The sequence below is a fragment of the Cygnus olor genome, chromosome 8 (assembly GCF_009769625.2).
Source record: "Cygnus olor isolate bCygOlo1 chromosome 8, bCygOlo1.pri.v2, whole genome shotgun sequence".
In the NCBI taxonomy this organism is placed as follows: Eukaryota; Metazoa; Chordata; class Aves; order Anseriformes; family Anatidae; genus Cygnus; species Cygnus olor.
Genome location: NC_049176.1, coordinates 28,841,268 through 28,856,210, shown reverse-complemented (window position 1 = coordinate 28,856,210; position 14,943 = coordinate 28,841,268). Strand labels below are relative to the sequence as shown.

Genomic DNA, 14,943 nt, shown 5'->3' with positions numbered 1-14,943 from the left:
AATTTACCCTTTTCTTCAGCATTTTTCCAGCTCGCTAACTCAATCCCCCTGCTCAGAGTACTGGTTCCTATGAATCCCATTACTAGACACTGAACTCTCCCAACACACTGTGCAGGCAAAGTAGCATCCTAATTAAAGCTTCTGAATCCCAGCCTCAGAGCTGGGGGGCTGTGTTCTTTATGGATCTTTCCCTTAGTGCATTACAATCCTCTGCTGAGCCCAATGCGACATATTGTCCTTAACACTGTAGATACGCGGCTAATGATCCTGGAGAATAGGAGCATAAATCCTTTTTAACTTAGCTCTGTTCTCTCCTAAGCCTGTCCAACCCAGCAAGCATGTGGTGTGCAGAGAAATCAGCAGCTATACATGAGCCCCGTGCACACAGAAAGATCAGGTCTGTTTCAGCAAACGGTCTCTGGTTTGGCAGAAGAGGACAAGCAAGATTGTCCCCCAGTTCCATAAAATGAGAAATGGCTCCCTGACGTCTGAGAAGTGACCTGTGAAGGAAATAAAAATTTCACTTCCATTTCTGCTAAATGCACTGCTCCAGCCCACCCCAGTGTCTGAAGTATCGGTACCTGAAGTCTCATATACACCAAAAATACAACCAGAATTATTTTGGACCAGATTCTGTTCCTTGCCACATAGGTACAAGTCTGCTGGTTTTTCATGGACTTTCTCCAATGATATTCTGATGTAAGCAAGACCAGAATCTTATTTTGGTGAGAATTCACAGCGTTATGCTACTGCTCAGCATCGGTGCGGGCCACAGATTCTGGTGCAATCTCATCTATTTATGTGGAAGAGAATTCAGAGTTAAGAATTACTGTAATAGCAATAGATTGTTAAAAATGATAACTTGTACATAATGTCTCAGGAATCATGCTTCAAATTTTAAACCCATTAATTAATTAGCAATAATTAATCACTATGCATGTTATGTGGGCTAAGTTAGCTGCAGCTATCATTACAAAAGATAAAAAAGTCTAGCAAAAACTCTCGCGGAGTCTCTATTTAGCACTTGAAATGAATGGTTGTGTAAGGCTCCTATCAGTATCCCCCATCACAGGCAACTTCCCTGCCTGCCAGAGAGCCCAGGAGCTTTTCTCATCAGCGGGAGAAGTGAGTGATTTGCACCTTAGAAAAGTTTCAGGCTTATTTTTACGTATGATTTGTGTCCCAGGTGGTGGTACGAGGTAAATCCTAGAGGCTTTCTCCGTAATGATCGAATGCCAAGAAGTGGAGCAGCTTACTGGAACAGCAGCAGCTTCTGATGTCTTTGAAAGGACAGTTTTAACTAGAAAGGCACAATATTTTATTTTACGTGAAGCTAAGCTAGACCGTTTTGGCAAAGAGTCTGTCTGCCTACCAAGGGTGGGGTAGGTATTTACCATCTATCTAATGACTTCCTACTGCAAGTGGGTCAGGTAATCCAAATAACTAGCCAAAACTGCCTTTGGTCGAGTCTGGCAGAAGTCTAGCCTGTAAGTAAATACGTCCCCCTGCTACGGCGTGCACAACCTCCGTCATGTGATGTCTCAGCCGTTTCCTGGTACTGCCCCTCCAACAAACACTTCACTTTATCTCCCTCCGATTGTAACATCGGCAGTTTCACCACTGAGGCTGCTGCTGCTGCTGCACTTTCTAGTGTCAATGGCCCGCTGTGAACTGGAAAAATACCTACTGAAAAAAAACAGTCGAGCTCTTGAGTGACACCAAAGGCTCCTCCTTTCTCTGCTTTATTGTAGCACGCCAGGCAATCATGCGGTTTGTCAGCTCTGCTTGTCCTGCTCCAAACCGAATGCCTCCAAAACCAGCCTGCACAAATTGTCCAGTTTTAAACCAAAACTGCAGCAAAAGATCCGCTTGCTGCATGTGATCGGTGTGCTGCATGGCTTTCCCTCATCCTCAGCCTGGATGCCTGATGTCCAAACACATGGGCTGTGTTTGTTCTGGCGCTTGGAGTGGGGTAAAAGGCAGCATGTGTGTGTGGTGGGGTGGTAAATCCCAAACTCGGCAAGAGTTCAGAGGGGCTGCCTTGCACAATGGCAAGAAATAATTCCTTTCTGGTTGAGATGCTAAAAAAAGTAAGCAACTTGGATGGTAAGAAATGACTACGAGCTCTTACCCAGCTCCCACACTCATGGATGGAGCAGGCAGACCAGTCCAGAGGCAAATCTCACCTCTGCACCAAGCAGAGGCACCAGCCTGCAACAGCCTTGGGGAGAGCTACTGGGAAAGGTCGCATGGTTCTCGAAAAGATCCTACAAGTATTCAGAACACAGCTGTTTGCCAAAAACGGAACAGTAGGTCTTTGTTAACCATAAACATTTTGGGCGATGTTGTTCAAAAATTTTGCCTCAGTTCACTAAATTGTCTAGCTCTGAAAGTGTGTGAAAATTTTGACAAGCTTTGCAGTTAACAACTCCTGCTAAGCAAGTCAAAATTATTCCAGCAGACTACAGTTGAACAACAAAAAGAGAGGTCCTGAGGAGCGAGGAGATCCTCCGTATATGAATCAGCATGACCAAGAGATGTCACCATGTTTCAGAACTCAGTCCTTCACTGGAAAGCAAGTCAAAAGAACAAGAAAATGCTCACAGACTCCAGTGGGCTCTGGATTAAACTGATGCCTTCCAGGGAACAGCTTAATAAATCCTGGCAGTTTAGAGCTGCCCCCTTTAAACTAAATTTCTGAAAATGAACAGGTTACTTCATAGATTAACCATGTTAACTTATAAAAGTTTTTGCTGTTCTCCTTGCAAAACAAGCACGCTCCTGTAAAGGATGAGTGAATGCCAATATTATTGCTAAATGTATTTGAAAATTAATACTGCAACTGCGTGTCATTTAAAATACCCTGTTTTGATCTTCACAAGGTTACCCCATTTGCTTTGCCTCATAAAATAAACCACAAACACAATACTGAATGAGTCAGAACACAAAGCTGACTCCAAGGGAAGAGATAAATACCTCCAGAGGCCAGCAGACGGGAGGCACGGAGCAAAGTTAAAGGCGCAGCAGTGCGTGGTAACAGGTGAATGAAGAGGGACTGGGGTGAGCGGAGAACGCTTTTCTGTAAAAACTCCTTTTTTCAAGCTCCTGCATCTCCTGACAAGGCAAAGGAGTCTTGCAGGGTCTGGAGCACTTGATGGAGGGACCAGCGGCTGAACTGGAAGCCGTGAGCTACCAGATGCAAACTCAGAGGGGGAAGGTGGCCCACAGGCTCCGACAGCTTTTGGAAAGAGTTTCCAACAGGTTCATACAAGAAGCCCTTTCAAAAATGCTCCATAAAATGCACCTGAAGAAAGACCGTTAGGAGGAGGTTCGGCTTCGTTCTGCTCTCTTCTGTTTAGCTCAGGTGTTTTTTCACACACAGAAACACATGCACAGACTTAGCACACCACACAATGCCTCGCTAAAGTCATCAAACAGTGGTTATAACTTCATCCAAGATCAACAAGGTCTTTTTTCCACAAGCAATCCTTTGTGTTTGGGAAGCCTTTGCCCTGAATTTTATTGTCTCCCCATCAAGCAGCAGGTGCTCTGCCCTCAAACTTGAGCTATTTAAGGGCAACCTGCATAACAGCTTCTCAAGCTGGCATGTAATCCTAAATAGTAGTTAGGGACTGGAATGGGTAAGTTTTATCCAGACAAACAGAAACACTCCCAACAGGAAAAGAAAGGGGGGGGGGGAAAGGAAAATGATACCTTTCTTGGTTTCCATTTAGTTTTCCCTACGTTGGCATAATAACTCTCAAAGAAGAGAGTGAGGCTCCCAAAAACAGACACCGTGGTAATCTGACATTATATGGTGGTTGTTCTTAAAACTTTCCAGTTTTGTTTTGGCCAACAACAGTATTTGCTGATTGTATATGTGATATTCTCTCCACTTGCATAGATGGCCATATACTGTTAATACTAAAAGCGTATTATTTAGGGCAATTTGACTTTTACTTTTTTTCCCTGAAGAAAGCACTTTGGGGTAGGAAAATAAAATGAAAAACCTCCCTGTGCTAGATGCCAGATGTGTCATTTTTCACCGTAAAGCCACACCAGAATTTTATAAGCCATGCAACTGCTTATTTGTGTGCCATTCCCGTATCATATTTTTAAAGTCTGTCTCTAGGATCAGTACATTGTATGGCACAAAATGTGGTGTTCCTCAATACAAGAGCATTGTATGTATGCTGTTTTTTGCCCAGATGGGCAGAACCACGCTTCCAGTTTATTTTGTCACCCAGGAAAGGCTTCTGGATTTTTACAAATTCATAAAAAACAGAAGAGACTGCTCCTGTTCTTCACTACTGAAGGTCTTGAAAAAGACTTTAGCCAGACTCATAGGATGTGGGAAAGGTGTCAGTGCCTCAAAGCCCATTTGGATGAGGAAACAGAGAGGAAATGCACTCTGGGAGAACAAAAGGGACACAAACGCTGTCAGAGGGACCCTGTCCGAATTCCCGCTGAGGGAAGGGAAAGCACTGACCTCACCTCCCTGATCCTTCTACCTAAAAACCCTTCCAAAACTGGAGAATCTAAGTAACCCTGACTCAGGCATCTACAGCAGAACATCAACCAAAGACAAAAAAATCCCTTGGAGTTTTGTCTATGCCTCCAGTAACAGGCACTGGACTGTAAGGAAGAATGCAGTGCTTTTCCTTGTCTGTGGAAGGGTGAGCAATAGCCTCCCATCGCAGCACCACCACAGCACCTCCACCCACAGAGGCAGAGGTCACAGGGTGGTGTGTAGTACAGAAAGTAAGTCTAGTCCCAAGGGGTTTGTTAGCTTGGGATTGCCTACACAAGTAGCGTTGTTGGAAAGAAGTCTTCTGGTCAAGGTGGAAGCCCTCACGATCTCCTGGATGTATAAAGTCATACTCACTCACTGAGATGCTGTAATGTTACTCAAGAGTGAAATACATCCCTGCATAAGTGCTAAATTTCCAGGCAATGATGGAATTGTATTCTTCAGGAGACCGTGACTTTACTGTAAGCGTCATCGTTTCTGCTACTGCCATGTTTCAGTCAGCATAAGAACAAAACTCTTACCTCTTGTGCACTCTCTTTTCCCCCTGTGCCAATATAGAAGTACTGGCACTGAGTTGCTATTATATTAAATCATAACTATTGATATTTATGGAGTTTGCGAATACATGAGACATGCTCATAGGCACTGCCAGCTGTGAAACAAGAAAGGCTGTGTCATCGGGAGCACGTCAAACCCAGGAGTGGAGAACCACAAAATGGCAGCTAGGCCACGGCATCACGTATCTGCTGGCAGATGGACAGTGTCTTCCCATGTACAACGGGACATTTACAAGACTACACAGATCTCTGCACTTGGACTGTCTCTGAACGCACCAGGAAAGGCATCTCTGGTGCACAAGCAGCTGGTGGCAGAGGAGGTGGCAGCTCGTGTCGCTCAGCGCCTGGCCAGGCCTGCCAGACAGGCCAGGGGTCAGCAGGTGCAGAGCCGTGCTCTTTGAAGCCTTCCTCGGTATCAGTTGTGCAACAGGTTATCGGCGTGGGTTGCTTCCGTATACGGTCACGACCCGTAAGAGTGGAAAAACTTGTTTTGTAGTAGTAGAGGGTTTTTCCTGAACTGAATAATATTTAACGAAAGCCTGAAGTTGCTGGAGCTGCTCTGGATTAACATTAGCAGAGGTGAGATCTGTGATCTTCTTTCATCTACCGCAATCCAGAAAATCAGTGCCTGTTCGTTTTTGTATTCACTCTTGTGTTTACACCAGAAACTCAGAACTGGTTTTCTGGATCCCTCGATCCTCCAGACAGAGAAATCTGACAATTTCTCAAACCACAGGAAACTTAAAAATAGCACTTGTTCCAGCACAGTTACACACTGTTGTTCTTGAGATCTGGGTTAGAAAATACTTAAGCCTCTAAACGAGACAGGCCTGAAGAGAAGTGTCTCTGTTACTAAATTCTTTATTTAAACAATTAACTCTGTGAGTAGAAGAGCTACAGAAGCCAGATTTGTTATTGATCTTGTTCCTCGAGACTTAATTCCTGCATGGATTCCCCAGTGTCTAAGAAGCGTTTCACGTCTACTGCAATCATCCCCTGTGGAGAGAGGAAGGCACAAGTGGGAGACACAAATTGGGCCACCGCACTGTATTTGACTTCTTATTTTCACACAACACAGAGGACTTTATTTTCAATACCTCTGCCCTTCTAATTTGATTGAAACTGAAGAACAGGTTGGCAAGTTACTGGAAGAGAAGTTCAGACGTTTATTTAGCAAACCATGCTGCATAATTCTCTCTGCCCCTCATGCTTTATGGTGGGGCTAACAATATTGCTTCCCCAGGAAGAGAGGACTCTGATAGACTACCGTGAAGTCAATTCACAGCTCCAGATTTGGACTCGGATGGATGCTACCACAGAGTGCTCCTCCCTAGTAAATACGCCTGCCAAAGTGTTTTATTAGCCCACACAGCAACTGCAGCTGTCTCTTTTCTCCCTACCTGAGCACACTTGCATTTAAGAATCTTCCTTGCCAGCAAAATTAGAGACATTACATGTTCCAGCAGTGAGGGTTTGGAGCGTCTAATAAAACGAAGAAAGAAAAGCAATAGATGTGTCACCTTAATCCACTGTAGGGACCTATACTTATTTAATATGCATTTGCCCATTTTAAGCAGTCTCCCAGTATTATACACTTCTCTTCTTGTCCCTTTTACACTTCATCAGCAGTATTTCAACAACTAAAGGGGATAATTTTCACTGCAAAGAACAGTATTTTCAATTATAGTTTGATTCTGAAAGAGCCTACAGCATACAAACTGAGTAATTCTTCATAATTCTTTTTAAGTACAGACTATTAAGGAAGGTCTGTAAGTGTCAGGCCACAATCTACAGCAAGTGAAGAGGTAGTGATGTTTCATTTCCACTGTAGGTGGATCAGTACGTGCTTGGGAGTAGATCTGCTATCTTTTGGGAATGTTTCCAGTTAACTCCATTCTAACCACATTTGCTTTGCTTGGTTCTGCTTCAGGAACTGAAACTAGCCTGGCTCCAGCATTAAATAACTGAGCAGGAAACAGCAGAAGGTTTACCATATACAGGCTGGGCAGGGGCGGAGCGATGCACTGAACTAAAAATACAGCGAAGATTGGGTTTGGGAGATTCAGATTGGTTCCATTCTAATTAGGAAACACTCAAGCTCCCAGTACTGGTGATAAAGTTATTTTCATTGAAAACACATTCACATATTCAAATATCACCATGCTTCAGAAAGGGAAGTATTGAGACATCAAAGCATAATGCCCCCAGATGAGGACCCATGCAAAAGCACATTCTGCACTTTGTCAATTTATCTCCAATCCCTTCTGCAGCCAGGGTGTCTCCCCCTGCCCCATCCCATGCACAAGTAAGGGGGTTAGGTGACATTTTTAGCTGAGCCTCAGAAAATTCAGCAATAATGCTAACCTGATAGGAAGTTTAATCATGGGAAGGGATAGTATTTATTTTGAAATTGGGGAAAATATAAGAATAGCCTCAAACACTCAGATAGAAAGTGGCAAGCAAAATATAATGCTGCAAATAAAATTAAAAAATTAAAATTTGAAGAGTTTGGCATGGGAGTAGTTGCAAATCAAGTCCCAAGTCATTAGCAGGAGAGAATTAAATACCAAATTATTCTTATAGTCAAGACTTCAAATCCTTCAAACTACTGTCCAATCAATTAACTTGATATAAAGAATGAGCAAAAGATTTTTGTGTGTGTGTGTGCCCATAGCTATGGCCGATATACACTAAAGTAGCATCAGCACAACCAGTGAATCAAGGCAAAGCAAGCAGAAATGAAATCCAGTTCCAGACTTGGGTAGCAAATTTTGGGTCTAGGTTTGACCCTATGTTATTCTTTGAACAATAAATATTTTACTGTCTCCCAGTCACATTCTGGAAGAAGGAATCCTACCCCAGATCTTAACTGGACTGCAAAAATAAAATCTAGACAGCTCATTTATTGATACTGTGCAATATCCAAACAAGTAATTTTATTGCTATTAAGCAAAATATAACAGCTGGAAAAATAAACCTCAAGCTGTCATTGAGAGTTCAGCTGCAGAGAAAGTGAAATGGTTGAAACAAACAGCAAAAACGCTTCACAAGAAACGCCACGAATGGGGTGAGCCCCAGTTGCTCTGATTCCTGGCAGATCGATGTGGCTGTTCGGTTTGGTGGTTGCAGAGATAAGAAGTCGTGTGGGAAAATGCCCCCATGGAAGTAAAGCTGCATGGTATCTAACCCGTTAGGAAAGAAAACTATGGGAAAAAGTATTTTTGGGGAAGAACGAGGCACGCAAGCCTGCTCCACTATGCTTGCTAACTTCAGAGGAAAACAGGAGCAGAGATGTTAATATTAACACAGGGGTCTCCCCAGCCTGGAAAAAAATAAAAATAAAAAGGTAAAGAAAAGAGTGCCTGTCCAAGAAAGTTACTCCTATCATTATAAGTCTTTCCAGTTCTATTTAAAGACAGCAAAGGAGCCAACAGGAGAAGCTGTGTTTTGCAGCTCCACATAAACACCCGCAGATAAGGGTGGTACCAGGTGTCAGCTAGCCCTGCAAAGTCACTGAAATGTCAAGGATTGTTTTTCCTCTACTCCCTTTCTCTTTCCTCTGACTGGGAACTGCCAATGTTTATTTAAAAGATATCCCTTGTATTTGGCAAGAATGCCAGCGGGGCAGACGTTAATGGATTATTATTTGGAGCTGGAAGCCTGCCAAGGTGATAAGGATAGCCTGCCTACCCAAAGGCCCAAAGCCGTGCCATTAGCAGTGGGAGTCAGAAATGAAATCGTCCTGCCAGATGCTTTGCTATACCGACTGCGGCAGAGACTTTAAAAATGAGCTGCCTCCAATTTCTATTTGATCTGACCTATAAGAATAATTAAATAAGCAAGGAGACAGACACGGGCTGCAATGGGGGACTAACCCAGCTGTAAGCCCCCAGTCTGATTCTTCTCTTCTGCAGAGGCGTGAAGAATTCGCTCAAACCACCGTGAAGCCACTGCGAATATTTCTGTTCACTTCTCTGCCCTTGAACTACAGCTCAGCCTGGAAGCCTGAACCCAACAGCTAAAAGCAGAGCAAGTGAGAGACCTCACTGTACAGCCTCAACAGCAAAATGACAACAAACCTGTGCCTCATCTCCAGCTCTGCCCTGAACAGGAGGAGCGTGTCTCCTTCTAGCTGTTCCCCCAGCAAAATGGTTAATGCCAGCACCCCCCGAGAAGGCAAGCCTGAAGGAATGTGATATTTTGTGTCTGAGATATATTTAGATTAACATTGTTTACTATTAATCTTCTTCTCTTCAAAGCTCTTTCTTTCTCAACAGACGAAAAACCGACCAGTATCGCTCCACCCTTGTTATCATGTTTGGAGGACGACCTTTTCCGTGGCCCATCAGGCAGCCTGCACTGTAATTAAGGTGCTTATAATACAATTTAGTAAAGGCAGGAGCTGGGGCACAGTAGCATTTACTGCTGTGATTGAAAGCCTTAAAGGTTATGTGGAATTTACCAAGTAGTAATTTTATCTGTTTGGAGCTGGCAAAAAAAAGAAACTTTGTGCTCATTTGAGAAGCTGGTCTGCCACTAATGAAGTCGAAGTAAATAGGGCAGCTTTCCTGCTTCTCATGAATGCCTGCAATGAAGTGTTACCCCAGACAGGTGTTTGCTCCTAAAAGAAAACACACATAAAGATCTACTTACTTTTTTTTTTCCCTCTGGGGTTCTTTTTTCTCACCTTAAATATGCCTAAACCAGCCCCACAGGTTCACACACGGCTGCCCCAGGGAGGGCACACAGCCCACCTTTGCTGGTGACCTCTCCTGGCTCTGATGTGGACCCCAGGAAAGCGAGGTTCAGACCGTGGCAGCACCCCATGCAGACCAGTCAGTCACATTCTTACCGGGGGTGATGGCAAAGGAAATTGAGCACCAAAATAAAAATAAATTTCTGTACTCTCTTCTGACATTTCACTGTGTCTCTGTGCAACTGCTCATGAGGTTTTTAAGCAGGTTTGTTCTTGGAAACAGGATTCCACGAGCAGCACAAAATTCAGACATCTGGAGTTGTAGAGCCATCCTCAGTACCAGGGCAGTCATAAGGAAAGTGTCAAGTATACAAGTCAAGAGAGAATTAATCTAACAGCAAACCTGGGGTCTGGAAGTTGGTCTGATTTTTCTGTCTGTTTTTCATAATGTGCTAGTTTTGCAGACATTTGAGACTTGCTCTGTAACTAAGGCAGCACAGCACAGCTGATTCTGAACAACTTTGCCCTCTCCCTATGAACTATCTGAAAGAAAAATAAAAAAGGGAAAAAAAAAAACAACACTTTTTTTCATCTGATATTCCTGTGCAGTTTCTACATGGGAAGATATACTTCCACATGTGGTTGCACAGACTAGTCTTTCTGATGGATTTATCAAGAATTAAACAAGACTGAAGTTAATCTACCTTCTGAAAGTTATTTACATTTTAAGATCAATGCCTGATCTGTAATACATAATTTAACAAGCTCTGGATTTATTTTACTCCATAGTCCTCGAGGAGCATCTTCGCAACAGGAAGCTGATAATTGCTGAAACTCTACCAGATTGTCAAGGGTGAAAGTTATTAAATTCTTGGACATAACTCTATATTAGCATCAACTCCTGTGGTTATTATTTAATATGGAGGATGTTTGGTGTCTGAGTCCCTTAAGAAGGGTAAGTCAGCCATGCATGCAGCACATGGGGTCTCCAGTCTGTGATGGCACAGGCAAAACAGTCTGCAGAGGAACAAAGCGCTGCTACAAAGAAGGATAAACTCAGTCCTGCAAGCCCCATGCATTATTGTTTCTTTACCATTCACTAGGAAACAAAGATTGTGTTTCTCAGCAGCAGTTTTGCCATTACAAACAGCAATCTGATTCCATGGTATCGCAGCTTATTCCTAGCACTAGGAGTGGGTGCACCAAGGAAGGACAGATGGAGGCTGTGCCACAATCAACATTCACTAGGGTGTCTGTCCTCACCCACTCATCTGCCTTCTCATTCCTCTCTGGCTGCGCTGGGACTTCTCCGACCCCACCCCTTAAGCTGTTTCTTCCATGCTGTCTCCTCAGTTGTTTTTCAAGAGCTTTCTTGCTGCCCACATGTGTCTCCTCCTCCTCTTGGATGCTGTGTTTTCTACAGAAGCAACAGATTGCTGTGATGTTGTCCTTTTGATCTAATGAGAAACACTCCTACAACAATGATGTGCATGTGTTTCTTCCCATATTATTTAGCAGCGGGGCTTGAAGGCACACATCTCTCCCAGGGTCCTACTTTTTCTGTAGGACCTATCCTTATTGCCACTGGTCTCTCGGCTTACTAAGCTTTCTGCCCCCCAGCCCCAAAGCTGCATCCTTTCCTTTTGCTCTCACCGCGCATCCATCAGGGCCCCCACGCTTTACCTGCCTTCCTGCTGCTATTCTTCCCTGAGGTAAAACCTTTTACACACAGCAAGTGTCAAAACGACCTCCATCTCTCTACATCAGATCTCGTGTGCAGTGCTCACTGAGTTCCTGTTCATTGTGTATTTGTCCACAGCTTGAGCGTACACGGGGCTTTCTGAAGTCAGCCACAAAAGGCTAGGTGACTTCACGAGGGGCAGAATGGGCTCCAGGGTCACTGCCACAATGTCGTGCAACACTTGTCCCTTTTCCCTGCTATCCCACCTCCCATAATAGCTCATCAACAGGATAAGCAGCCTGGCATGGATATTCGTTTTCTCACAATCTTCTTATACCTGAAGCATAGACTCAAGGATGGATTTAAAACTGCCAATGGTCATTCCTTGTACTGATACAGCCAATTCCAGGATCTCAAAAACCTGTATTCTTACTCAAATAAACTTACCCTTTCAAATCATCCAGGGGAAATGAGAAATGATTGTACTTATCCTACTACAGACAGCGAGGTAGTTACACATCTGCCAAAAAAACAAACCTTGGCATTGGTGGTAAGAGAACCTAGCTCCCAAAATTATTTTCTAAATCACTCGAAGCATCAGCTAACAAATGATCTGACTCTTTGTGCCGTGGTTACTCTCAGGGCAGAAAGCAGCACTGCTTAGCACAAAAGCTAACTCTCACTGATCAGAGGAGGTACCAAAGTGCATTTTCTTAGCAATCAAGGTTGCTTCTATCAAAGGGAATTTATCACAATGGACAATATCAATTCTTTGCCTCTCACTCCCTCCAACAATGTAAGATACCTTGGGATCATCAATTTCTTTTTAGAAAACACTCCTTTAAACGTCTCACCTTCTTTGTCAGCACTTTACTGGACCGCATATTTCTCTATAAATTCTTGCCTTTCCAAGTCTCCTGGCGCCCCCACGACAGCACTGGTGGGCCTTTTCTACCTCTGGCAGCGGCACTCTGGGACCACGCACAACTCACTACAATTCCCAGGATCGCAGTTTGAGCCCCATAAAACAGCTCCTTCACTTCTGGAGGCTTGAAAGACGGCATGCCAAGTGCTGGCTCAGCTCCCCCATGCAGACACCTGACGAGGGCCTGCCACAAACTAGTAAGGGACCTGTCAGCAAGGTGCTGAGCTCCCTGGAAGGAGAAGCAGGTCCGGTCCCGTGTAGGAGATGCTTCACTCACAGAGGCTGGCTGCTCGTGCTCCTCTCCCCCACAGCTCCACTACCGAGACCCCAGTGTCAACGTACGTTTTATGTTGTGTGTATGGGGGAGCCCCATGGAAGTTGGGGCCTCCTGGTGCTACTGCGGCCTTCCACCACCGCAAAGCAGGCCGAACCTGGCTGAGAGGATACTGACACACTACACAAGAGAAGTCTCACACGTGTCCATCTGTACTCTTTTCAACAATCAGTTTCTGTGTTTTTTCTGACGTTTGACAGGTATTTTTTGGTCGTGGCAAGGTAGAAGTGTGAACATCAATTCTGAACGTGCTCCCTGAGAGCGCAGCCGTGTACTCAAACTGCTCCCATGCGCTTCATTAAATTGGAAAGAACAAAGAGCAATGCTCCTGGAGCTCAGTTAGATCAAATACGGGGTTTCAATTTCCCGTTTGCCTCAATTTGCCGTCATCCTGAAGGCAAAAATAGGGGTTGGGAAGGCACCAGGAGAGAAAAGCTTCATAAATCATTCACCGTATTAGCAGGAGGCTGGATCGGCAAGCCTTGCTCATTTAGCTACCTTAAACTTCATCCAACCTGCTTATCCCCCAGCTGCAGGAATAACAGACCACTTGAAAGGTAATATTTTTGCTATTAGTGAAGAAAGGAAAAAATGTGATCTTTGCTGTAGCTTGGGAATAATTTTTCCAGAGCTACATAGAATGAGCCTGAGTGAATACTGCTATTTTTGGCAATAGCTCTCCTGCTTAGCTCACATCAATAATTTTAATGCTTTATTTGTGGTTTGGGTTGTAAGCAATGGTGAAAGCTTGTGGAGAAAAAAAACGTGGCAAAATTTGCTAAATAATTTTGAGTTCATGACATTCATAAAAATACACGAAAGTTTTCAGAATTCTCAGAGTCCATACACGCTCATAAAGCTGAGCCATGAAGCATTTTATTTTACATATGCAAACATCACTGAATTACTCTTTATGAGGTTTGAATTGGACCTGTAAGGTTTCAGTGGTTACAATGACAGATTGTCAAACATGTTCTTAGACTCCTGTGTCTTGCAATGTCATTAATACATAGAATCTCATGTTTTGTCCCAGCAGCTTCTTTTTTTTCTCAGTATTTTACACTTTTTATATCACAGCAGCACATAGAAGTCCCACTCAGAGATCAGGGCTCTGCCGTTTCAGATGCTGCATAAATAAAGAACTGCAACAGACTTTCAAGGTCTAAAAGCACTTATATTTTATGAGGAGATATTTCACTACCATAATTATAGCTAATGTTGTATCTTCTTGCTTGCACTCCTACAGTGGTTTTGACCCCTGTGTAGGTGGCCAGCCTCTCAGATCTGCCGTGCTCCCTTGGAACATCATTTCTCCTCCTACATGCCACTGCTTACTTTCTCTTTTCCCACATCTCTGACTTGGGAAAAGAAAAAAAAAAAAAAAAAGAAAAAAAAAGCAGTACCACTGAACTATATTTGGAATAAGATGCACGATAGGGATGACTTGTCCAACCAAAAAATCACATTAAAGCACGAACCACCTCAAAACAGTCCCAACACACCCAAATATTCAGAATCTTTTAACTCTAAGTACAGGAAGAATCATACCACAGTTGGTGATACCACTCAAGTTCCTATAGTTAGGCATGTACTTACTGATCAGCTGGATCAGACCAGGAAAATATTAGCTGGGACAAATTCTGTCTTCAACAAAACCAAACAACGAAGATCCTACTAGCATCCTTGAAAGAATAAAGATATTTGCATGTCCTTTAACAGGGAAGCAACGAGACAGAAGCATCAGTTCAGGCCCAGCAGATAGTTTAGGACTGTTGCTAAGTGAGTAACTTAGGTAAGAGAAGGAATAATCATTTTTACTACTCCATAGCAACTCTGTTTTTTCCTTAAAATTACATGTTTAAGTTCTGTGAATTCTGTAGCCAACATCAAATTCCAAATGAACACATTAACAGAGGGAAGAGTAAAAGTGCAAAAGGGGAAATTCTAGCGCCTTCCTCCCGCCAACAAATACACACTAATGATGTCAGGCTGAGACTTACACACACAGGGTTAAGTGACCAACGAATTTTTTGTTGTTGTTTTTTTTTGAATTGGAAGTTAGCAGGGTAGCAAGGCCATCTGCATCATGTTTATAACACCATGTACTGCTTGCAATTAGAAGTTGTGGATTTCATCATTACTTCATTGGTTTAAACACAAATGCATTGGCTGAAATACAGTCATGCTGGGTTTAATAACAGCAATTGTAGAGTGCATTA

General features: G+C 43.4%; 1 protein-coding gene across 6 annotated transcripts in view; it reads right to left on the bottom strand.

Moving 5' to 3' along the window:
- FGGY (FGGY carbohydrate kinase domain containing) overlaps positions 1-14,943 on the bottom strand; it is a 280,231-nt gene that overhangs the window by 229,523 nt on the left and 35,765 nt on the right. The window lies entirely within an intron of this gene.